The 25398-nt window shown below is 47.7% G+C and overlaps 1 long non-coding RNA gene and 1 pseudogene across 2 annotated transcripts in view; one reads left to right on the top strand and one right to left on the bottom strand.

Moving 5' to 3' along the window:
- Positions 1-25398, top strand: part of LOC311611566 — a 193022-nt gene that overhangs the window by 129052 nt on the left and 38572 nt on the right. The gene's annotated exons all lie outside the window — the stretch shown is intronic.
- LOC311612061 (small nuclear ribonucleoprotein-associated protein B-like) lies at positions 13740-14660 on the bottom strand (annotated as a pseudogene). Its single transcript has 3 exons — positions 14490-14660; positions 14057-14371; positions 13740-13994 (listed from the first exon to the last, which is right to left on the bottom strand). The product of its transcript is annotated as a small nuclear ribonucleoprotein-associated protein B-like (transcript).

The raw sequence follows: 25398 nt of genomic DNA on the forward strand, positions 1-25398 counted from the left end.
CTCTCTCTCTCTCTCTCTCTCTCTCTCTCTCTCTCTCTCTGTCTCTTTATCTGGTTTTGGAATTAAGATAATGCTAACCTCATAAAAAGAGCTTAGACGTGTTCTTTTCTCTTGGATTTTTTTGAATAGTTTGAGTATAGGTGTTAGTTCATCTTTGAATGTTTGGTAAACACCCCCCCCCCCCCCCCCCCCGTGAAGCTGTTCGTACCAGGGCTTTTGTTTTGTTTGCTGGGATGTTATGATTACTACTTCAATTTCATAAGTAGTTATTGACTTATTCAGGTTTTCTGATTCTTCCTGACTGAGTTTTTGGGGATTGTATTTTTCTCTTCTTTTCTTTTTTTTAAAATATATTTTATTGATTTTTTACAGAGAGGAAGGGAGAGGGATAGAAAGTTAGAAACATCGAGCAGCTGCCTCTTGCACACCCCCTACTGGGGATGTGCCCTCAACCAAGGTACATGCCCTTGACCAGAATCGAACCCGGGACCCTTCAGTCCGCAGGCCAACGCTCTATCCATTGAGCCAAACCGGTTTCGGCTGGAGATTGTATTTTTCTAGGAATTTATCCATTTCATTCACATTGTACAGCTTGTTGGCATATATTTTTTCATAGCATTTTCTTTTTTTAAATATATTTTATTGATTTTTTACAGAGAGAAAGGGAGAGGGATAGAGAATTAGAAACATCCATGAGAGAGAAACATGGGTCAGCTGCCTCCTGCACACCTCCTGCTGGGAATGTGCCTTGACCAGAATCGAACGTGGGACCTTTTAGTCCACAGGCTGATGTTCTATCCACTGAGCCAAACCAGTCAGGGCCTTAGTATTTTCTTACAATCCTTTGTATTTCTGTAGTGTCAGTAGTTACTTCTATGCTTTAGTTTCTGATTTTATTTATTTGGGTCCTCCCTCTTTGTTTCTTGATGACTCTAGCTAATGGTTCATCAATCTTGTTTATTCTTTAAAAGAACAAGCTCTTGGTTTCATTGATTTGTGTGTGTGTGTGTGTGTGTGTGTGTGTGTGTGTGTGTTTTGTTTTTATTTTTACTCTCTATGTCATTTATTTCTGCTCTAATCTTTATTACTTCCTTCCTTCTACTTACTCTGTACTTTTCTTGTTGTTCTCTTTCTAATTCTTTAAGTTGTAGCATTAAATAGTTTATTATTAATTTTTCTTGTTTTCGCCAAAACCGGTCTGGCTCAGTGGATAGAGCATCGGTCTGTGGACTGAAAGGTCCCAGGTTCGATTCCGGTCAAGGGCATGTACTTTGGTTGCGGGCACATCCCCAGCAGGGGGTGTGCAGGAGGCAGCTGGTCGATGTTTCTCTATCATTGATGTGTCTAGCTTTCTATCCCTCTCCCTTCCTCTCTGTGGAAAATCAATAAAATGTATTTTTTTAAAAAAAAAAATTCTTGTTTTCTTTTTTTAAATATATTTTATTAATTTTTTACATAAAGGAAAGGAGAGGGATAGAGAAACATCAATGAGAAAGAAACATCGACCAGCTGCCTCCTGCACAGCCCCCACTGGGGATGAGCCCACAACCAAGGTACATGCCCTTGACCAGAATCGAATCTGGGACCTTCCAGTCCACAGGCTGATGCTTTATCCACTGAGCCAAACCGGTTCCAGCAATTTTTTTTTGTTTTCTGAGGTAGGCCTGTACTGCTATGAACTTACTTCTCAGGACTGCTTTTGCTATGTCCCAGAGATTTGGGGTTATTGTATATTCAATTTCATTTGTATCTATCCAGAAGTTTTTTATTTCTTTCTGGATCTCATTGGTAACCCCTTCATTGTTTGATAACATGTCATAGCAATATGTTTACTGATACATCTCCTAGGACAATGGAAATGAAGGAGAAAATAAACAAATGGGGCTACAAAAATTTAAAAAATTCCTGCACTGGCCAGAACCGGTTTGGCTCAATGGATAGAGCGTCAGCCTGTGAACTGAAAGGTCCCAGGTTTGATTCTGGTCAAGGGCATGTACCTTGGTTGCGGGCACATCCCCAGTGGAGAGTGTGCAGGAGACAGCTGGTTGATGTTTCTCTCTCATTGATGTTTCTGACTTTCTGTTCCTATTCCTTCCTCTCTGTAAAAAATCAATAAAATATATCTAATAAATAAATAACTCCTGCACTGCAAAAGAAACCATCAATAAAACAGCAAGAGAGCCCACTGCATGAGAACATATTTGCCAATGATATATTTGGGATTAATCTCCAAATGTATAGGAAACTTATACAACTTAACAAAAGGAAGATAAACAATCCAATTTAAAAAATGGGCAGCCGAAGCCAGTTTGGCTCAGTGGTAGAGCGTCCGTCTGCGGACTGGAAGGTCCCAGGTTCGATTTCAGTCAAGGGCATGTACATTGGTTGGGGGGACATCCCCGGTAGGGGGTGTGCAGAAGGCAGCTGGTCGATGTTTCTCTCTCATAGACGTTTCTAGCTCTCTATCTCTCTCCCTTCCTCTCTGTAAAAAATCAATAAAATATATATTTTTAAAAAATGGGCAAATGACTTAATAGACACTTCTCCAAAGTGGATATACAGAAGGCCAAGAGGCATATGAAAAACTGCTAAAGTCATTAATCATCCAAGAGATGCAAATCAAAACGATAATGAGGTACCACCTCATAACTGTCCAAATGGCTATCATTAACAAATCAACAAATGACAAGGGCCAGCGAGGACGTGTAAACTACTGGTGGGAATGCAGACTGTTGCAGCCATTATGGAAAATAATATGGAGTTTCCTCAAAAATTAAAAATGGAACTCCTGCCCTAGCTGGTTTGGCTCAGTGAGTAGAGCATCAGCCTGCAGACCAAAGGGCCCTGAGTTCAATTCCAGCCAAGGGCACATACGTTGGTTGCAGGCTCCTCCCTCACCCGTGCTCTGGTCAGGGTTTCAGGGTTTGTGCAAGAGGCAACCAATCGATGTGTTTCTCTCACATTGATGTTTCTCTCTCTTCCACTGTCCCTAAAATTCAATGGAAAAATATCCTTATGTGAGGATTAACAAGAAAAAGAAAAAATCCTCAAAACAAAAACTGAAACTCCCATTTGACCCAATGATCCCACTTCTAGAAATATATCCCAAGGAATTAGAAACAACAATCAGAAAGAATATATGCAACTCTATTTCATAGCAGCACAATTTACAATAGCTAAGATTTGGAAACAGCCTAAGTGCCCATCAGCAGGTGAGTGGATTAAAAACTGTGGCACATCCACACAATGGAATACTATGCAGCTATAAAAAAGAAAGAGCATGGATGAACCTGGAGAGCATTATGCTAAGTGAAATACACCAGTCAGAGAAAGATAAGTATCACATGATCTCACTCATATCTATATATATAAAAGCCTAAGTGACTGACCATCTGTCTGTCTGTCCGACTGACTGGCCTGCTGGTACATATAATGCATACTGACAACTTAAAAATAAATGTTGACTCTCGCATGCATGATACATATAATATAAAACCCTTGCTGGCGCCAATCACAGGCAAGTGTTTCGATCTGTCACTGTCGAATTTAGTTGACACTTCTATTACAGAAAAAGGGTGAATAGCAATATTAAAATATTTCTTCTAATTAATTTCCTTTCAATGTACATGAATCAGTGCACTGGGCCACTATGTGGAATATAATGAACAACATAAACTGATTAACAAAAATAGATCCAGAAAAAAAAATAGATACAGAGACATAGAAGCATCAGTCAAACTATCAAACCTCAGAGGGAGGGTAGAGGAGGGTAGGCAGGTGGGAAGAGATCAACCAATGAACTTGTATGCATATATGCATGACCAATGGGCACAGACAATAGGGGGGGTGAAGGCCTGAGTGGGCTGGAGGGTGGGAGGGGTGGACAGGAGCAGGCTGTGAGTGGTCGGTGGGGCAAAGGGAACATATGTAATACTTTCAACAAACATTTTTAAATAAAATAAATTAAATAAAAACATTAAACAAAAAATAAATAAAAATCAATGGGGGAGGATTAACAAAATAGAAAGGGGAAGCATGCTCATGAGCAATGCTTTATACGAGATGGGGTTTTGCTATTTTTTGTAAAAGAGTATGTTTATTCTTGGTGGACAAAGGGATTCAGAGGCCGGAGTTGGGGAGGTGGGCATACACACTCCATGGGGCAGGGGAGAGTCCGCAGAGCCCAGCTGTACTCTGCCGACCTGGCCTAAGGGACTACAAAGAGACCCAGGGCTACAAAGGCAAGAGGAAGTGGTCAAGCGGAGGCCACTCGGAAAATCTTCCTACACTGCATTACCCCGTCGTCCTGTGATCTGGCCACAGACCCCGTTTCCTCACTCCTCTGCGTGCTGCGGGGAGATTCCCAGGATCATATTCAGCCCCAGCTCTGTGGCAGCCTTCCCCCCCCCACCCCCCCTCAGCCCTTAGGATCTATGTTTCTTCCAGGCCTGGGCTCAGCTCTTGGGGCAGAAATAACAGAGGGGGAAAGAGGTTGCCCCATGGCCAACGAGGAGCAGCCTGACAAAACAGACATCGCACCCCAACTGCTCGAGCGAGGCAGGATGGCCAGGTTGGAAGGGCAGAACAGAAGAGCAAGGCTTTGTTTCCTCTTTCCTGAGAAACTGCAGCCCAGACAGGGTTCCCAGGCTGCGACCCACCCTTCCTCCAAACCAGCCTGCAGGGCGGGTTGGCTCGGTTGCTGAGTCAGCTCAGCTGGAGGGAGCGAGTCCTCCCGCCCCTTTCCCTTCCTGCCTCAGCCCAGCCCGGCCCACTGGGCTTCAGCCCAGGCCCCCTCCACAGCCTGCCTCCGAGAGTCCTGGCCCCACCTAGGCCGGTCCTTCCATCCAGCTGCTATTCAGGGCTGCGTGGTGTGATTGCTTTGGCAGAAGGGGTACCCCACCTTCCAGCCAGGAACCCTGACCCTGTGCCCGGCCTCCTGTGCCTCTCCTGCCAACAGCTGTTTGGCACCGCCTGCGTGTCTCGGTGGAGCTGGACACCACCTCCCTGCCACCCTCACCAGAGGGGACGGGGACCCACGGGAAGCCGGCAGGAGGAAGTCAGGGGTGTCTGGCGTGGTGGGTCCCATGCATGTGGCGAGGAGCTCACAGATGAGCTCATGGCCCCTTTGTGTTTCTGTGGCCCACATCTGGAGGCAATTACAGATGCTATCCAGTGGGAGTTCTGCAAAACACAGCTGGAACCCGTGGAGGAGCCTGAGGAGGAGAGGCTGCCAGAGGGAAGAGAAGGGGGAGCCCAGGCTCCCGAGGCTAAGTGCGGTTTCCCCATCACGAGGAAATTGTTTGGCCCTGATTCTGGAATCACAAGATGCTCTCTGGAGCCAAGGGGGAGAGATGGGCCTGGAGAGCCAGAGACAAAGGGGGAAGGGGTGGACGTGGCTTCGCAAGCAGGGAACAGTGCCGGGTGGAGGCTGCTGGTCCCGTGCTGCCCTGGGCCCGAGGAATCCAGCCCAGGGAGGCTGCCTGGCTCCCCTAGGAAATGGCTGTGCTCTCCAGGCCCCGCTGGGTAAATGCTGGTCAGGCTGGGTGAGAGGAGAGCAGAGGGCCCTGCGGCTCCTGAGAGGCCTGCAAATGCACTTTCCCTGGCCCTACCCACTCTGTCCACTGGGCCCGACCCAACGGCCACGGTTCCAAGTTCCTTTATTCGAAAGCAGCACATGTGAGTTAGAGCAGCCAGGGGGGAGCAGAGGGGACTCTGCAAGGAGGTTTGGGCAGAACCCAGAGTAGCCAGCTCTGAGGATTGGGGCAAGCACGGAGGAGAGGCAGTGCTCTGCCCACCACTACCCCCCACACGGTTGGAGTGGGGAGCCATGGACTCCCTTGTCATCACCTCTCTTCTCCAGGGCTCCGGCCACCAGCTGGGCTCTTGCCTCCGAGGCTGCCAGCCAGGCACTGGGTCAGCAGGCTGGGAAGGGAAGATCGAAGTGGAGCTGAGTGCTGTAGAGGAGAGAGGACTGAGCACAGTGACCCTAGCACGTGAACACACACACACACACACACACACACACACACCAGTCTGGTCAGCTCTACTGACCTTTCCCAGTCTCTTCCCAAGGGCCCCTCCTCCCCACAATCTGATGGACTTCCCAGCCCTCTCCCCTCTGGATCCCCATTTCCCTTTCCAGCTCAGGGGAGGTGGTAAACCAGCTGAGACCTTCACCACACCCAGTGGCACAAGCACGGGCACTGCCTCCATTTTACAGCGGCCATAACTGAGGCCCAGCTAAGACTTGCTTGAAGTCACAGCTCATTCGTCCAAAACTAAAACTCAGGCCTGTCTGACGCTTGCCCTGTACAGGCAGATTCTGGCCCTGTCTCTGAGCGTCCCTTCCTGGATGGACCATTTAGCTGGGTATCTACATGGTACGGGACCATGTGCTTGCCTCTGTGCCCTGAGGTGCATCAGCAGCACGGGGATTGAAGGTTCAGGGGAGAAGGGCTCTTCCCCAGGAATCCACTTTGCCAGCCGTCACCTCCCTTGTTGGGGGCAGGAACAGGCTTTGGTGGGGAAAGAAAGGAGGCAGCAGGACTCAGAAGCCAAAGCACTAAGTAGGACAACGGCAGCAGGTAGAGGAGGGATGGGGTGCTAAATGGCCATGGCAAGGACTTAGGAGGGAGAGGGAGGCCTTCAGGGGTCGTTCCCATTCCCTAAAACCCCAAGAAAACCCCCGTCAAGGATGCCCTGTTGTCATGAAGTCCCTGTTCCCCCTTCTTATCTGGCCCCCAAATCTGAATTCACCTCTTCAGAAGACCAGTTCCTGCACACCCAGCTGGGGGTTTCTGCATTCCTCCCTCAGTCCTGGGAGAGGAGACGGACACACACACACACACCACACACACACACACACACACACACACACACACACACACGGGGACCACGATGACCCAGAGACAAGGGGGAGACCTAGAGGCAGCTTGCAAGGAGGCTGGGCAGAGGAGGCCTGAGAGGGAGGCAGGCCTGGCTGGCCAGGAGCCACCTTCCAGATGAGCTCACACACATACTTTCCACCCTGGCCCAGGGCCGATGGCTGAGCTCCGTCCAGGCCAGCCTTCCCCCGTCAGCCCAACCCCCTCTGGCCTCCCTGTCCCTCACCCGTCCTGGCCCCAGAGGCGCCACACCAGGCCGGGGCACCCCAGACCAGAGCTGTCACCACATTGTAGGAGAGAAGCTTCTTCCATGCTAAGGCCAGCTCCCTCCCCCTCCCGCCCCCCTCACACACACACACCCATCCCTTATTCCTCCAAGGGACCCTCTGGGGCTTAGAGAAGGAATTACCTTCCTGTCCCTAAAGACCCACACCCGGGTAAGAAGGGGCAGTAGAGGGGGGCAGAAGAGGTGTCAACGCTATAGTGAACTAGCAAACTGACAGAAGAAGTTCCTTTTAAGTACCCAAAGTAGCGTATTGACTCAGGGATCAGGGAAGGTCTGGAAGCTACCTCACCATGGGTCACATCCTGCTCACTCACTTGACTTTCCGGGGCACTTCCCTGGTCTGGGCAGGATGGGGTGATGGGGTCTGAGTGAGACAAGGCCAGGCTGACCACAAAGCACAGATGGGGAGGGAGGGTGATGGGACACCAGTGCCTTCGAAGGCCTAAGGGATTCTCTCTCTCTCTCTCTCTCTCTCTCTCTCTCTCTCTCTCTCTCTCTCTTATACACACACACACACACACACACACACACACACACACACGAAACAGGCTCCAACTCATTTTGATCCCGCCTGTGGTCAAAGACATCACCCTTTGTACAGCTTCCAGAGACATGTAGCCCCAGGCCAGAGAGCAGGATCCACTTCCAAAAACGCTCTCCTTAGCCACTCAGTGCCTGGCTCTGTGCTGGGAGCGTGGCTGCCCTGACCAAACGTCCTGGATCCAATAATATCTTCTGAGGTTCTGCGAGTTAGTATATTCAGACATGACAATTTGTCTCACTTTGGATTCCAAAAATACGGCCACTGCAAGTGATGACACACCCGGCCATTCCCCTCCAAGGCCCTAACGGTTCATTCTGTCAAGGAATGACTACAATAATAATACTGACCTCATCACAGCCACGGGACAAACATGTACTGTCCTTCCTTTCCTTTTCTTTTTTAAATATATTTTTATTGATTTTTAGAGAGAGGAAGGAAGGAAGAGGGATAGAAACATCAATGAGAGAGAGGTCATCGATGGGCTGCCTCCTGCATGGCCCCCACACGGAGGACCGAGCCTGCAACCCTGGCATGTGCCCTGACTGGAAATCAAACCAGCTTTTGGTTCCTGGGTCAACACTCAACTGCTGAGCCACACCAAACGGGCTGTCCTTACTTTTCTCTTTTTCTTTCTTTTTTTTTGGCTTCAGAGAGGAAGGAAGAGAGAGAGGGAAAGAGGGAGAGAGAGAGAGAGAGAGAGCGCGAGAGAGAAACATCAATCGGCTGCCTTCTGCACACCCTCTCCTGGGGACCATGCTCACGACCCCAGGCATTTACCCTTGACCTGAATCAAACCTGGGACCCTTCAGGCCACAGGCTGACGCTCTATCCAGTGAGCCAAACTGGCTAGGACTGTCTTGACTTTTCATTCAGAAGAGTAGGATGGTGGTAGGCAGACAGAAGCTCCTTAATTTAGTAAAAACTTGGATTGCCAACAAGAGCTGTGACATACAGACATAAACAGTGGCACCTGTGAATATGTAAGTATTGCATATGTATGCACATAATATTATGCATAATAACTAGTGAAAACATAGGTTAAAAAAACAACTGAGCTGTATAGTTAAACTTATTTCATGTCTGTAAACCCTGTTTCTGCAACGTTGCTATATTGCTCCTCAATCTTTTGGTGGCGCGTGTGCAGGAGGCAGCCAATCCATCCATGTTCCACTCTCACATCATTGTTTCTCTCTCTAAAAATCAATTTATATATATATATATTAAAATAAAATATTTTATAAAGAAAAATAGCTTGAGGTAAAGAGATTCATAACTCCAGAACCACTACTTTGACCCTATAAGGCTCCTCCTAGTGTGCTGACCCTGCCCACCAGCCTTCCCTTAAGCGGGAGTGGTCAGTACTCTGTTGTGTTAGCCGAGCTCTGCCGAAAACATCAGTTCTTCCCAGTGCACTCCAAGTCCAGCCTGTGCCTGGATCCGCAGAGCCCGGCAGCAGGGTCTCTGCTGCACCCCTGGAAGCTCCATTCCAGCGGTCCACAGTCTCTCCTCCACGCTGTGGGCCTGCAGGTCCTAGTATGTTCTGGGTGGAGGAAAGCTGGAGAAGGCGCCCAGAAACCCACCCTCTCTGGCAAGGGCGCACCCTCTCTGCAGCGGAGAACCGCTGGGCAAGTTTTGCAAGGTGGTAGCTCCCCCTTGTGATGGGTGATGATACTGCAAGCCAAGCCTGGAGAAAGAGACGCAGGGGCCAAGCCAACCGCCCCACTCCCACCCCAGAACCACAGGTGCCACCAGCCTGTCCCTTCCCCCTTTCCACTTTCCATGCATCCCCCCAGATACCTGTACTTAAAGGGGTGGGGCTATGGTGCGACAGGATGACAAGCCTTATCTTACAGCTGCAGAGAAGGAAAAGTCAGAGTTTCTGTCTCCAGTCACTGGGGCGGGGGTAGCGGTGGGGGGGAAGGGGGCGGGAATAACTCCCAGAGGAAGAGGGAGTTGGCCGGTAGGGGGGACGGAGGGTCTGCGGGCGGGAGGAAGTGGGGGAGACACTTTGGGACTCTTCAGAGCTCTCTGAGTTGTCACACTGCCCCCTGTGGATACCTCAGACTCTGGCCACTCCGGGGTGCCTGTCGCACAGGCTCCCGGGTGAGGGTCCAGGTGGATCTGTACTCCTGAACTTCGGAATGCTGTGACAGAACCCCCTCTAGCCAAGGCAAGCAGGCTTCTGTGGCTGCCTTTCTAAGGTTGGGGCGTTGTTGGACACTTCTCTGAGGCCTTGGAGATCATGCCCAGGCCTCTTAGGGAGGGTGGGGGGTGGCTAACCTGCACACATCCTCCAAATTCACCCTCACCCTGGGGCCGGGAGGATCCTCTAATCCCATCTTCGCACTTAAAAGGTTCTTACAGCCGAGATCGGTTTGGCTCAATGGATAGAGCGTCGGCTTGGGGACTGAAGGGTCCCGGGTTCGATTCTGGTCAAGGGCATGTACCTTGGTTGCGGGCATACCCCCAGTAGGGGGTGTGCAAGAGGCAGCTGATCGATGACTCTCTCTCATCGATGTTTCTAACTCTCTATCTCTCTCCCTTCCTCTCTGTACAAAATCAGTAAAATATATTTTTTAAAAAAAAAAAGGTTCTTACATATTGTAGTTTGAAAAATGCCTATAGGTGATCCGTGAATAGCACTATATTATTGCTCTGTGCTAAAAGTTTCATTTGTTAAATGTAAACATTTAAAATATACCAAATATTTTCAAAACCATCTTAGTATTAATTTTGTAATATACCAGGGGCTCTGCCAAAACCGGTTTGGCTCAGTGGATGGAGTGTCGGCCTGCGGACTGAAGGGTCCCGGGTTCGATTCCAGTCAAGGGCATGTGCCATAGTTGCAGGCACATCCCTGGTGGGGGTGGTGTGGGAGGCGGCTGGTCAGTGTTTCTCTCTCATCAATGTTTCTAGCTCTCTATCCCTCTCCCTTCCTCTCCGTAAAAAATCAATAAAGCATATTAAAAATTTTATACACACACACACACACACACACACACACACACCAGGGGCTCTAACAGTGGACATGACTGAGGTAGCTCTCAAACCTCCAAGGGGTGTGCCCAGCCTCACATCTCATTCTCTTCCAAAGCACGAGGCAACCATATGGTAGAGTCTTCAACTTCCCCAATCCCTTCAAACATGGAGGCTTCCCCATCTTGAAAAGCTCTCTCCTGGATACGCTGCAGTCTTGAATGAGTTCCCCAACTTCCCCCTTTTCTCTCAAGCCAACGAGATTCAAAAGCTGTCTGCATTCCTTTTCCAGTCCGGCTTTTTTTAACCCAACCTCAACCTCCGTATCCCAACCCAGGACATTCAGAAATTTACTGAAACTGCTCCTTCCTGACCTTTTTTCTTCCCACCCCAGGCCTTTTCCTTTTTCCTTTTTTTTTTTTTTCAGCGTCAATTTATTTTTCCTAGAATTTGGACACAATAACTGCAGCAAGACAATGCTCGACACTTTTCAATCCTTACTTTAGGTTCTTAAACTACCTCATGTGAATTCACATTCCAGTAAAACTGGGAAACTAAAATTCGACATGCCAACAAATTTACTCAATACTGATATAACTACAAAATTTTATATGTTAACATGTGGCCTCCACAGAATTTGACCGTTAGACACTAGCTTACAACTCAAAGTTACTCATTGCTTATCTGTCCTAACCTACCTGGTTTTACACCAACAGACCCCCTTTCCCATAGCTTTTACCATGAAGGTGATTCCTCCCTTTAAGTAGGGGGGTGTGGGGGGGGGGACCAAAGTTCCCACCCAGAAAAAAAAATGCTAACAGAACTATCCAATTGTAAAGTATCAGCAGATATAACACTGGAAATAGGTCATGAGCAACTCTGAAGCCTTTTACCTAAGTAGTATAACAGAAAGTTACAGTGTTGACCAAAAGAATACACAGGTTTCTCATTAAACTTTGTTATTTTAATGGGTCTCAAAATTCTGTGAACTGTGTGACCATCCAGCACAGGTGCATATCAGGCACTGATGGGGCCTGGGTGGTTCAGGATAATCACCTGAGCTGTGAAGCCAGCTGCTTTCACTGGTGGGTCGTTTTTGCTGTCACCAGCCACATTGCCACGGCGAACATCTTTGACAGACACATTCTTGACATTGAAGCCCACATTGTCCCCAGGAAGAGCTTCCCTCAAAGCTTCATGGTGCATTTCAGCACACTTCAGTTGTAACATTGACTGGAGCAAAGCCTAGGTGACCACCAGCCTGGCTTGAGAACACCAGTCTCCACTCAGCCCACGGGGACAGTACCAATACCACCAATTCTGTAGACATCCTGGAGGGGCAGACGCAGGCGCTTGTCAGTTTGACGAGTTGGTGGCAGGATGCAATCCAGAGCTTCAAGCAGTGTGGTTCCACTGGCATTGCCATCTTGACGGGTGACCTTCCATCCCTTGAACCAAGGCAATTAGCACGTGGATCCAGCATGTTGTCACCGGTCCAACCAGAAACTGGCACAAATGCTACTGTGTCAGGGTTATAGCCAATTTTCTTCATGTAGGTGCTGATTTCTTTTAGCAATTTCCTCGTATCTTTTCAGGCTTGATCCCCAGTAGGGGGCGGGCAGGAGACAGCTGATCAATGATTCTCACTCATTACTGATGTTTCTATCTCTCTCTCCCTCTCCCTTCCTCTCTGAAATCAATAAAAATATTTTTTTTTAAATAAAAGAACTATGGGCTGTAAAAACCAGTGTGGATTGGGGCTCAGTGACACAGACGATGCTGGAGATCGAGCTGTTCCTCTTTAAAAGCTGAACTTACAAGGTCCTGCTTCCTCTGAGCTCTAGCACCAGGGCCAGGCTCTGAGGAACACAGACACATAGAAGGAGGAACTAGATTGTCTGGCATTGAGTCAGGAACTCAGGGACAGCTTTCTCCCAGACAGAAGAGCTCAAAGACTGACGAATATTTTTTAAGAGGAAGAAGAAAAAGATAAAAATAAAAAATATGAACAAGCCCTATCCAGTTTGGCTCAATGGATAGAGCATTGGCCTGCAGACTGAAGGGTCCTGGGTTTGATTCCAGTCAAGGGCACATGCCCAGGTTGCAGGTTCAATCCCCAGTGGGGAGGTGGGGGGTTGCGGGAGGCAGCCGATCAATGATTCTCGATAATCTTTGATGCTTCAGTCTCTCTCTCCTTTTTCCTTCCTCTTTCTGAAATCAATAAAAATATTTTTTTAAATATCTGAACAACAAAATGGCAACAAATACATACCTATCAATTGAATCTAAAAATCAAAATAAGAGAATAAGAAATCTAATGAACAAAATAAACTGGTGAATAACATAGAATCAGAGGCATGGAAATGGAACAGACTGATGACTCTCAGCTGGAAGTGGGTGGGGAGGTGGGAAGAGATTAAACAAAGATTTTATATGCATATATGCAGTATCTAGGGACACAGACAATAGGGTGGCAAAGGTCTGGGGTGGGGCGGGAACTGGGTGGAGGGGAGCAATGGAAGTAAAAAAGAGGGACATTTATAATCATTTCAACAATAAAAATTAAGAAAAAGAATTTGGAGGGACAGTGTTCAAAGGACAGTGCCATATAAATTCAGTATCTGGCATTATTGATTTTTACAGCTTTCATGCATGTTAAACCTGTTTGTTTTTTAACTGATTTTGAGTACAGGGACACATCAATTTGTTATTCCACTTATTTATGCATTTATTGTTGATTCCTTTTTTTAATCCTATTAAGAGTTTATTAAGAAGTTTTGTTTCGCCCTAGCCAGCTTGGCTCGGTGGATAGTGTCGGCCTGCAGACTGAAGGGTCCTGGGTTCAGTTCCGGTCAAGGGCACATGCCTGGGTTGTGGGCTCAATCCCCAGTAGGGGACATGCAGGAGGCAGTCAATCAATGATTCTCTCACATCATTGATGTTTCTATCTCTCTCTCCCTCTCTCTTCCTCTTTGAAATCAATAAAACTATGTTTTAAAAAATTTTATTTCACAGGCCACACACAAATAAAAGGATTATGTACAGGCTTTCAGGAAACAGGCAGGGAGCTGAGGAAGGCCAAAATGAGTCTAGGGCTTTGGTGGGTGCAAATCCTGGTGGAGGGGGCCCGCATTCCTGGAGGGGGATGCCCACTGGAGTTTCTCCTCCAGGGGGGAACCCCACTGGGGGACCCATGGGAGGCCTCATACCAGGAGGTGGGCCCATCACACCTGGAGGGGGTGCCCCTCAGCCCATAGGTAGGGGAAGACCTCCACAGCCCGGTGGGTACTGGGATGGGGCCCCTGCAATACTAGCTGTGGCAGCAGCTGCAGCAGCAGCAACAGTGCCTCTTGCTTATGGGGTCACTACCTGATGGGATGGTCCACCAACCCCACAAACTGGCCTAGCAAGTCCTGCAGGGACCTGGGGCCTGGAAACACCAGCTGGGATGCCTCTATCAGCAGCCCTGCCGATCCAGTGGTGCCCAGCAGCTCCAGCAAGTGGCACTCAGGGCAATGCCAGTATCTTTGGGAAGAGGTCCCTCTGCTGTCCTTGAGACCAGGCTCTCCTCTTGAAGTAGCACCAGCCCAAGAACTGACTTCTCTTTTCTTTAGCTTGTTTTGAGTTCTTTGGTTTGGTCTTCCTGAATTCATCGCGATCACATAGGATCAAATTCATATGCTTGAATGGATGCAGACAACAGCTGGTGAGGGTGAGGGCATGTTTGGAGGAAGGCAATGGGGGCGGGGGTAAGAACACATATATAATACCTTAATCAATAAAGAAAAAAAATCCAATGCTTGTTGAAAGCCTTGAAGGTGCCAATGAAGATACGACCGTCTTGCAGGATGCACCTCATCCTGTAGTCAATGTGCTGCTCTGGCCCACAGTCATGGTGGCAGTTCTGATGGCTTCGATTCCCTCCAGCCTGACCCTCCTGTAGCCCACTTCCCACCGCGACTACCGGCATTAGTAGATTCCTGGATGTGCCCTGACTAGGGATCCAATCCACAACCTTGGCATATCAGGATGCTGCTCCAACCAACTGAGCTACCTGGCCAGGCCCTAAACCTGGTATTTTTATTGAGATAGTTGTTTTTTAAAGACCCCAGCTGGTGTGGCTCAGTGGTTGAGCATTAACCCATGAACCAAAAGGTCACCGGTTTGATTCCTGGCTGGGGCACATGCCTGAGGTTTCAAGCTTGATCCCCAGAAAGGAGCACGTAGGAGGCAGTTGATGGATGTTTCTATTTCAATATCCTTCTCCCTTCCTCTTCTCTAAAAGAATCAATAAAACATATTGTTTTAAAAAAATAATTTGGGGGGGGTGGGGGACACACAAACATTCAGACCATAGAACCTTGTTTCCTGCACATACCTCTAGTTTCCTCAACTATAGAACAAGGACAAAAATAACACCTACTTCCCAAAGGTGTGGTGAGGATTAAATGAGAATTATGTGAAGTACTTTGAACAGTGCTGAGCATATGATGAGTACTCTATAAAAGTTATATGTTGTCATTTGGAAAACCACGCACTTGCCCAATTTCCAATGCTTCCATATTTTTCATAATTCTTCAAAGAGTTCCAAGAACATCTCCATAGGCCCATTCCTAAATGTACTTCATGGTCTAGGATGTGATTTATGTGAGCTTGGACACTTAAAATCACTAAGCAAATTAAAGTTTAAACTCTTTATAAGTACCTTGGACCTCATTAATTTCTTCCTCATCTTATTTTTTTGGCTTGAATTCACCCTTTTTCTCCTCTCCCTCCCCCCCCCCCCCGATTTTTTATTTTAAGAAAAACTATCTTAAATATAGTAAGGTTACATACAATAAACATTAACATTTAAAGAATAAAAGGATTTTAAGTATAACAATATTCCCAAAACTGTACTAACATAGTATCGATATATCACAAAAGTTGTAGGAAATATTAAAATTCTGCTAATAACAGAATTACTTCAATTATATTCTAGAATATTTTTCCCTTCTGGCTCTATTTTTGTTCTTCAGTTTATGTTGTTCATTATATTCCACAAATGAATGAGAACATATTATATTTATCTTTCTCCAACTGGCTTATTTCATTTAGCATGATGCTTTTAAAGTATTTTGTCGGATATAAGTATTGCTACTCCACCTTTTTTTTCTTTTCCATTTGCATGGAAATTTTTTTCCAATCTCTTCACTTTCATCCTGTGTGTGTCTTTTGTTTTGAGGTGGGTCTCTTGTAGACAGCACATAGTTGGGTCATGTTTTTGTATTCATTCATCTACCCTACTACACCTGTTGATTGGAGCACTTAATCCATTTACATTTAGGGTTATTATTGAGAGGTACTTATCTATAGCTATTTTATTTATTTATTTATTTATTTTTAATATATTTTATTGATTCTTTTACAGAGAGGAAAGGAGAGAGATAGAGAGCCAGAAACATCGATGAGAGAGAAACATTGATCAGCCACCTCCTGCACACCCCCTACCGGGGATGTGCCCGCAGCTAATGTACATGCCCTTGACCGGAATCGAACCTGGAACCTTTCAGTCCGCAGACCAACGCATCACCACTGAGCCAAACTGGCTTCGGCTCTATAGCTATTTTAATTCTGTATGGCTAGGTTTCTCTTTCTGTTTCTTCATTTCAGCAATCCCTTACAGCAGCCCCTTTAACATTTCTTGTAGTGCTGGCTTGGTGATGATAATTCTTTAGCTTTTTTATGTCTGAGAAGCTCTTTATTTCACCATCTATTTTTAATAATAGCCTTGCTGGATATAGTAATCTTGGTCTCAGATTCTTTCTTTCTATTACCTTGAGTACTTCATGCCATTCCCTTCAGGCCTGTACAGTTTTTGATGAGAAATCAGGTGTCAGCCTTATGGAGACTCCTTTGTAGATAACAATTTTCTTTTCTCTTGCTTCCTTTAAGATTCTTTCTTTGTCTTTAATTTTTGGAATTTTAATTATGATGTGTCTGGGCTTGGATCTCTTTGAGTTCTTCATGTTTGGGGTCCTCCGTGCCTCCTGAACTTATGTGACTTTTTCCTTTACCAGGTTAAGGAAGTTTTCTACCATTATTTCTTCAAACACCTTTTCTATTTCCTTCTTCCTTTCTGCCTCTCCTGGCACTCCTACTATTTTAATATTGTTACATTTCACATTGTCCCACAGCTCCCTTAAGCTGTCCTCCTGTTTTTTAATTGTGTGTGCGTGTGTGTGTTTTGGTTCTCTAATTGAGCGATATTTTCAACTCTAATTCACTGATTTGATCCTCAGCTTTCCCTAATCTGCCATGTATTCCTATTTCTTTATTTATGTTATGTCATTCTTTATCTCAGACTGTTCTTTTTTCAGTTACTATCCTTTTTCTCCTACTGTTGAGCATTTTTAACATCATTACTCTGAACTCTGTTTCAAATAAATTTCTTATCTTTGCTTCATTTATCGCTTCTTCTGGAGAATTCACTAGTGCTTTCATTTGGAAGTTGTTTCTTTGTTTCCTCACTCTGGTTGTCTGGGTTTGTGACTATGTACCGTGTTTCCCCAAAAATAAAACATCCTCTGAAAATAAGACCTACTTACAGGTTTCCTTCTGAGTGAAATATAAGGCATCCCCCAAACAAATAAGGACCCCCAGGCTCTGTCTCAGAATGAAAATTAATTTACCGAAACTGGTCGCTAGGGCCGCCCCGACTGGAGTCTAGCAACTAGTGACATTACGGGGAGTCCTGACGTCACTGTTATGTGGAGGCGGAGCGGAGGTCGGAGTGAGCAGTGAGCACGGGGTGGGAGAGAAGAGGAGACTTTCGCAGATGCGTGTAGAAGAACCGGAGGATTAGAGCGGACAGGACGTGGCGAAGGTGTTGAGTGCTGGTCTGTCTCTGATGACACTACCTGACGCTCGGGGCCACCCTCATGATGACTGAAGGTTCTCAGTCAGTGGCAGACCCTGCTCCAGCCCAGATCCAGGCCCCAGCAAGCCCAGTGACAGTCCCCAGGCAGGCCCCAGGGGGTAAATGTCTGATAAAGGGGTAGGAGAAATGTCTGGTGAAGGTGTTCAGTGGCACAGGGGTGGGGGGAGGGGATCACTTAAAATGACACAGGAGGATCAGAGGGGGCAATCAAAATGACACAGAAGGATCAAAAGGGGTTACTAAAATGGTAATCCCCCCTCTGATTCTCCTATGCCATTTTGATTTCCCCCTCTGATCCCCCCTGTGTCATTTTAAGTGATCCCCTCCCCCCACCTTGATACCCCAATTCCTTTTTTTTTACCCCTAGAAATGAGTGCAAAAAGAAAAGGCTACTCCATGGAGTACAGGAAAGGAATTGTGGAAGACTCTTGGGGCCAAAATCTTACTGCTTTCTGCAAAGAGAAGATGTTGAGTATCCGATTGGTCCGAAAATGGCGAGCAGAGTATGGTAACCTCATTGAACAAGTGGACAAGGGAAATGCTAAAAAGCACAAGTGTGGATCAGGTCAGCAACCATTATTTTCCGAGCTGGAAGACCTGATCTGTGAATGGGTTGTTGACAGGAGAGCAAAGGCTTTGGTTGTGAATAGGGCTCAGATTCAAGAATTTGCCCTTGCAATGGCACCACAGTTTAACATAGCACCTGAAGACTTCAAAGCATCACAACACTGGCTGGATAATTTCCTTCAGCGACGTGAACTGTCTTTAAGAAGATCTACCGGGGGGGGGGGGGGGGGGGGGGAGGGGGGGAAAGAAAGAAAGAAGATCTACCGGTACAACATTGTTTAGATTGGGAGATACTCAAGTTATTAAGCGAGCACTTGCATTCAAGTCCTTTATTGATGATGCTGACTTCTCTAAATACAATCTTTCCAACATGATTGCTATGGATGAAACTGCAGTGTTTATGGGCCAATCATCTCAAACAATTGAACAGCGAGGTGCTTCCTTAGTGTACATTCCCCCCACTTACGAAAGTGCACGTGTTTCCTGTATTTTGGCAATTCGTCTGGATGGCACTAAAATCCCACCTTTAATCGTTTCTAAGGGCAAGAAGAAAAAGATTGAACGTATTTTGGGCGTTTTTATTCTTGAAACTGAAAAAGCCTGGGCCACACAAGCAGTTATAAGGAAGTGGGTCGATTTAATGTTGCCGCTTGTTATGTGAGGGAGCCAGTCTGGGATGCAGCCAGCACTCACTGCGCTAAAAGCATGAAGACATTTCTTCACGAAAGAAAAATAGATCAGATAATGATTCCCGCAGGAATGACGGCCTATTTCCAGACTCTTGATATTGCAATAAACAAGCCATTCAAAGACAATTTGAGCATGGAAATTAATGACTACATTGAAAATAGAATGGAGAGAAATCAGCGTGGAAACTTTGTGAAACCTAAACTGCAAGAAGTTGTGACTTGGGTGAAGAATTCATGGGAGAAAATCACTGATAGTTGCATTGCAAATGCACTGCGAGCAGGCTACCTTGACAAGAAGTACTCATTTAAAAGGCAGTGCTATTGCTAAACATGAGAGATTTGGTCCACTGATTCTGAAAGAAATGGAGTCACAAGAAATTCACCAGGAAATTCAGGAATTGGATTGTTATGATGATGTTCCAAAAGATGATGACATGATTGTCATTGAACAAATGGGTAAATTCTTGATACTGTAGGATTCACAGTTTGTCTGGTTTGTGTTGACAACTACCGTACTACCATACCATATACAGGTAATAAACTTCCTTTATTTTCATTTAACAATAAATGTGTACCGTATTCTTCTTTATGGAAAAATAAGACATCCCCTGAATATAAGACCTAGCGCATCTTTGGGAGCAAAAATTAATATAAGACACTGTTTTATTTTCGGGGAAACAGGGTATTAGATCCTCTACACCTCTCAATCTCTAGTGCAGGACAGTGTTAAAGGCTGTTTCTAATTGGATCAGGCAAAGACTCAAAGCCTCGGGAGACCCCTTTGTCTACAGACTAATAAAATGTCAACTTGAATTTCCCCCAGGCAATCATTCTCAGGTGTAGAGTTTGGTGTGTTGTTTGTTTTTTTTCCCCCAACAGGGTGGGGCCCTTGATTTTGCCTATAGGCTAACTGTTACTTTTATTTTCTTAAGTTGCCTCAGGGCAAGGTGTTTTCCAATAGGGTGTGTCAACTCTCTTCCCCCTAGGCAAGGCAGATGTCTATGTGGGAAAGATGTTCTCCACTGTGTGAGGGAATGACTCAGCCTAGGAGATTTGGGGTATCTGCCTTCTGAGCTCTTGCCCCACCCCCACCCCCCAGTCCCCAGTCCAGGCTTCTGCTCACAGCTTCAGTCCACTTCACCCTCCCTCTGCCAGAGCACAAGAATTTTGTGCATTGGCCCTTTAAGTGGGTGCCGAACTTCCAGCTGCCACTCCCTGGCAGAGAGCACCCCACTGCTTTTCACAGCTAGATGTTATGTGCTCTCTGCTGAGGAGCCCAGCTTCAGGATTAGGTCCCAGAGTTCTCATTGCCCCCTTACCCCCCACTTCAACTGACATCTCTCTCTGGGACTTCAGTTGCTCTCTGTGGGTGCCTGGTCAGCCCTTTGGTGCCTCTACCCCTCCTACTGGTCTCTATGTGGTATCCACCTTCCGTCCTTGAGTATCAGGGTTCTCTCCTCTGAGTTTTCCGTTGATTATCAGGAAGCCTTTCCATATTCCAGTTGTAATTCCAGCTTGTTCCTGGCAGCATGTCCGTGCAGCATCCCCTACTCTTCTGCAATTTTTTTTAATTCACTTTTTAAAATGTCTAACACAGTATCTTGCACTTGTAAGTTAGTCTAGTAAATATTTATAGAATGAAAATTTGTTTTACCCTGGTGCCATTTCATGATGATGATAGTGGTGGTAATGATGATGATTGTTCCTAACAGCATAGATCTTGATTTTACTTTCTGAAAATTTCTGTTTATTCAGCACCTCAGACCATGGGCTCCCTTCCTTCTTCCCCTGCCCCCAACAACTCTCCCAGTCTCACCACCATCTGTCCTGCTTCCTTTCCACATTTTTAACCACCCACATGCTGGCTCCCATGGGTACTCCCTATGGCTCTCTGTTTTTTTACTTATTTTTTTTTAATCCTCACCCCAGGATATTTTTAAAATATGTTTTCTTTCTTTTTTTGTTTGTTTGATTGTTTTTAGAGAGAGGAAGGGCAATGGTTAGAGAAATAGAAACACTGATAGAGAGGAACATTATAGATAGATTGGCTGCCTCCTTCATGCCCTCCCTCCCTGCCCACCAGGGGATCCAGCCTGAAACCCAAACATGTGTCCTGACCAGGAATCTAACCAGTGTCCTTTTGGTTTCTGGGTTGACACTGAACCTCTAAGCCACACCAGCCGGGCTACCCCAGGATATTTTCCCACAGATTTATAGAAAGAATGGAAGGGAGAGAGGAGGGGAAGAGAGAGAGACCAAGATAGATGTGAGAGAGACACATTGATTGGTTGTCTCCCTTACAAGCCCTGACCCAGACGGGGGATGGGGCCTGCAACTGAGGTATGTGTCCTTGCCTGGGAGTAGAACCCATGACCTTTAGGTCTGTGGGCCGACAGTCTAACCACTGAGGGAAACTAGCTAGTGCTAGCTTTTTAATTTAGGTATCTGACCTCTTTCCAACTAGACTAAAAGTTCCTTGAAGCTGAGAGGATCCAAGATGGCTGCTCGGGTAGACACCTAACCTCAGCAGCACACAACAATTTCAATGGAATACAACTAAAATGTAGAGTGGACATCGCCCAGAGCTACAGGTAGTCGACTGACTGAAAATTCTACAACAAGAAGGAAAGAGAAAACCAGAAGGAAAATCAGAGGAGCTGGAAAAAAGCCTACGGTACAAAGACATGCTGCGCGCCCGCACGCACGCACGCGCGGAGAGGTCGCAGCCTGAAAGGAGGAGAGGGCTGGGTGCTGCCTGGCATTCCCTAGCAGGAAGGAAATAAAACCCCCAGCCTGGGCTGAACCCCCGAACCGGCAGCGCTGAGCCCCAAGTTATGGGCCAGACCCTGGGGTCCCAGGCTCCGGCAGGGGGAGACGGGGCTGTGAGGCAGAATCCCAAGCGAGCAGCAAAAAGCAGGGCCCCCGGAGTCGCGCGCACATGGCGCGCAGAGGACTGAATGTTGACTCTGATGCTGGATTACCCTAGCCCACATGTGTCAAACACAAGGCCCGCGGGCCAAATCCAGCCCGCCAGGCTTTGCAATGTGGCCCGCACCGCGCTGTCATCACTGCACTCCGCTGTCAGTTTATGACATTGTCAGTTTATGACTGTTCAGTAAACCATTCGGCCCGTGATTTAGGCTGGATTTTAGATTTTGGCCCCTTCTCTGATTGAGTTCGACACCCCTACCCTAGCCAGAAGGAACAGGGCCTCCGGTGGTGCTGAGCCTCAGTCCGGACTGCTCTGAACCCCAGTCCTGGACCAGACCCTGGGGACCCAGGCTTGGGCAGGGGGAGACGGGGCTGCGAGGCGGAATCCCAGGGGAGTGGCGAAAAGCGGAGCCCCCAGAGTCGCGCGCACTGCGCACAGAGGACAGTCTGTTGACTCTGATCCTAGACTCCCCTAGCGGGAAGGAGAAAAAAAAAGCTCCAGACTGGAGGAATGCGACAGGGAGCAGGAGCCCCTGCCGGACACCAGCCAGCTGGGCGCCGGCAGGGAGTCGGGCTACGGGGCCCCCAGGGCAGGGTGCCCCTGAGCCTTCGACCTCTGAGGACTGGCAACGGAGCCAAGGCTTCCTGGGCGGCGCCGACCCCGGCAACAGGCTGGAGCAGCGCGGGAGCCCGCGGAGAACCAAGGGGTGCCACAGGCCAACCTGCTGAGCTCCCAGGACAAGGAGGAAGAAACCAAAGAAGTTCTCAATGTGAAGAAATCAAGTGAGATCAAAAGATAGTAAAATTACTTAAGAAAGAATACAAAAAAGATCTTGAAAAATCAAAGACTAAGTCAGAACTCAACTCACCAGCCAACATTGCAACATATATGCGTTTAAAATAAATAAATAAATAAATAAATAAATAAATAAATAAATAAATAAAGGACGGAATGTTGGAACAGCGGCGGCCAAGCCTAGAGTGCCCAGGCACAAGGCAGTGGCAGCCGGGCCCGGAGCAGCAACGGCCAGGCCCCAGAGCAGCAGCAGCCATAACCAGAGCAACAACAGCCAGCACTGGAGCAGCCAGACCTGGGGCAGTGGCAGCCAGGCCTGAGGTGGAGGCAGCCAAGCCCAGGGTGGCCAGTCCAGGAACACCCAGACCCGGAGTGGCCGGGCCCGGAGAAGCCGGGCCCAGAGCAGCCAGGTTGGGAGCAGCCTGGCCCAGAACAGCAGTAGCCAAGCCCAGAGCATCCAGGCTGGGAGCGGCCAGACTCCGAGCGGCCGGGCTCGGGGCAGCCAGGCCCAGAGCAGCCGGGTCGGGTGCGGCCAGGCCCGGAGCAGCGGCTGCCAGGCTGGGAGCGGCCAGGCCCGGAGCAGCGGCTGCCAGGCTGGGAGCGGCCAGGCTCGAAGCAGCCAGGTCTGGTGCGGCCAGGCCTGAAGCAGCGGCTGCCAGGCTGGGAGCGGCCAGGCCCGGAGCTGCCAGATCTGGTGTGGCCAGGCCCGGAGCAGCAGCTGCCAGGCTGGGAGCGGCCAGGCCCGGAGCAGCCGGGTCGGGTGCAGCCAGGCCTGGAGCAGCGGTTGCCAGGCTGGGAGCAGCCAGGCCCGGAGCAGCCGGGTCTGGTGCGGCCAGGCCCGGAGCAGTGGCTGCCAGGCTGGGAGCGGCCAGGCCCGGAGCGGCCGGGCCCGGAGCAGCCGGGCCCAGAGCAGCCGGGTCCGGTGCAGCCAGGCCCGGAGCAGCAGCAGCCAAGTCCAGAGCAACTAGGTCAGAAGCGGCAGTGACCAGACCCGGAGCAGCTGGTTGTGGAATGAACCAGAGCAACAGAGGCCAGGCCAGGAGCAGCCAGGCCCGGAACAGCTCGCTCCTCGCCTGCCCCTGCCCCACGGCTGCCTCTCAGACATGGCTGGAAACTTTTGTGGGAACTTGAGGGTCTGCTGAATCAAGTGATGAAGGCTTAGATCTGGATGTGTTGAGTTAGTATAGGGCTGGGGTGTTGATCTGTGAGTACCCTGGGTGGGGCCTGGATGAGGCTGGTTGACCTATTTGGAAATGTCTTTTGTGTGAAATGTATCATTGGGCATGTGGAGGTATTATTGATATGAGAAAATGCTAAGTAACTGATTTACTATCTGAAAAGAGGTTTACTATCGGGGAAAGGGAGGGAGGAAGAGACTGAACATAAACTGTGCACCTATGGATGAGGACAATGGGGGATGGGGAGGGGGCGGAGGGTGGGGTGGGAACCTGGTGGAGGGGGGAAGAAATAAGGAACCTTTGTAATAATATGAACAATAAAGATTGATTTAAAAAAAAATAATAATAAATAAATAAATAAATAAATAAATAAAAGTTCCTTGAAGCTAAAGTGAAGTCTTAAGAGTTCCAGGCATATGCCAATAGAGAACACAGCCAGGCAATCTATTAAAAGCTCCATAATCACTTTTAGCACTTTTAGGATTTAACTAATTTTAATTTCCCAACCTCTTAGCCCTTCTTCCCTTTGCTCAACACCCTCCTCCCACACTCCTCCCACATTCAGGATTCTATTTCACCCCTCATTCATCCCAAGGGCTGCAATAGAGCCCAGGGAGAAGTAGGGCATGGATCCAAGTGGAAGTAAGGGCCTTTTTTTTTTTTTTAAATATTTACAGAGAGGAAGGGAGAGAGAGAGCTAGAAACATCGACCAGTTGCCTCTTGCACACCCCCTACCGGGGAAGTGCGCGCAACCAACGTACATGCCCCTGACCAGAATCGAACCCGGGACCTTTCAGTCGGCAGACCGCCGCTCTACCACTGAGCCAAACCGGTTTCGGCAGTAAGGGCCTTTTTATGACCAACTCTAGGACTTCAGGCCTTGCTGAGGTCCCAGTTTTAAACACATCAACATAAAACTATTTTGTATCATTTGTAAATTGGTGAGAGTAGAAAGGATCCAAATGTTATGTTCTATCCAAAACCAGATCACCTAGGTTCAAATCTTTGTTTCAGTATTTACTAGATCCATGACCTTGGGCAAAATACTTAACCTTTCTGCACCCGGAGTTTCCTTATATGTAAAATGGGAGTAACAATAGAATCCTACCTCACAAGATTGTTGAAATAAAAGAGCAAACATTTGAAAAAGTGCTTAGATTTGTACCTGAAATATAAAGGAAAAAAAAAAAAAGCTCAAAAGGTGTTTGCTGTTGTATTGTTTACGTTTACTACCAACAGTGTCACAGACAATCGGTAACCTCAAGCCCACATAAATTAGAAAAATCTCCTGTGACTAATCATAATAATAGTAGTAATAATATTATTACCGGGTACGGCACACTTCCTGTGTGCTCACCTTGCATTATCTCCTCCCTAAAGGGCTGACAACATCCTCACGACGAAGATGCACTATTATTACCCCCATGTGTAACTGAGAGGCTAAGTCATTTTCTCAAGATCACAACGCCAGCAAGTGGGAAAGGCACATTTACTCTCTTATTTGCACTTTATTGAGTCCTGACAGGGGAGAAGCCCGTGGGTACAAAGGTAAACAGGAAGTTTCAGTTTCCCGAGAAGAGGCGGGGCGGCCGGCGTGACGGGCACCCAGAGTCCGAACCCAGGGACG

The sequence above is a fragment of the Pipistrellus hanaki genome, assembly GCF_964339955.1.
Source record: "Pipistrellus hanaki genome assembly, chromosome: 1".
In the NCBI taxonomy this organism is placed as follows: Eukaryota; Metazoa; Chordata; class Mammalia; order Chiroptera; family Vespertilionidae; genus Pipistrellus; species Pipistrellus hanaki.